Source organism: Bison bison, unplaced genomic scaffold (genome assembly GCF_000754665.1).
Source record: "Bison bison bison isolate TAMUID 2011002044 unplaced genomic scaffold, Bison_UMD1.0 scf7180017864508, whole genome shotgun sequence".
NCBI lineage: Eukaryota > Metazoa > Chordata > Mammalia > Artiodactyla > Bovidae > Bison > Bison bison.
In genome coordinates this window covers 3,101,040-3,101,649 of record NW_011495064.1, presented here as the reverse complement: position 1 = coordinate 3,101,649, position 610 = coordinate 3,101,040, and the positions used below count along the sequence as shown (strand labels likewise).

Here is a 610-nt window from a genome sequence, read left to right as displayed (position 1 = left end):
CTCTCGAGTCGCGACGGGTAACTCTTGGAGCTCACTGGGTGGACTAAAGGGAGTCAAGCCTCCTGAGGCGTTTGGAGAGAGGTCGCGAGGTTGGCCTCTAGGCCATGCAGGAGACGAAGGCCCTCATCTCCGCGATGACGGGGGAGTCTCGGGGTGGTTCTCGAGCGGCGGCCCCAGGGTGCGGTTTCTCACGAGGTACGACGGCGAGGTCAGTGAGCCTCTCGTGGGGCGCCAGGGAAGTCGGGTCTCCATGCGAGTGGCGAGGGGGAGCGCGTCATTTCTCTCGAGGCATGGGAGGGGAACCTGGCCTCGAGACGTGTTGAAGAAGGTCTCTTGAGGTCTTTCTCGGGTTGAGGCAGGAAACCCTGGCTTCCCTCGACTTGTGCAGGTGACCTCAGGGGGCTTCTCATGGTGGCTCTGAGAAGTCAGGGAAACTGGATGTGGGGCGGGGGGCCTCTCGGGACTCCACGGGGTTTGGTGCATTGGAAGAGGGCCTCATCTCCAGTTGAGGCAGGAACCTCAGGGTTCCTCTGATTTCAGACTCTGATCGCAGGGTCCCTGCAGACTGGGGACAGGAGAGTCAGGCCTCGTCTTGGGTTGAGGCATGGAA

At 61.8% G+C, this 610-nt stretch overlaps 1 protein-coding gene across 1 annotated transcript in view; it reads left to right on the top strand.

Annotated features, from left to right (window-relative positions):
• SNRNP200 (small nuclear ribonucleoprotein 200kDa (U5)) overlaps positions 1–610 on the top strand; it is a 26,109-nt gene that overhangs the window by 24,342 nt on the left and 1,157 nt on the right. The window lies entirely within an intron of this gene.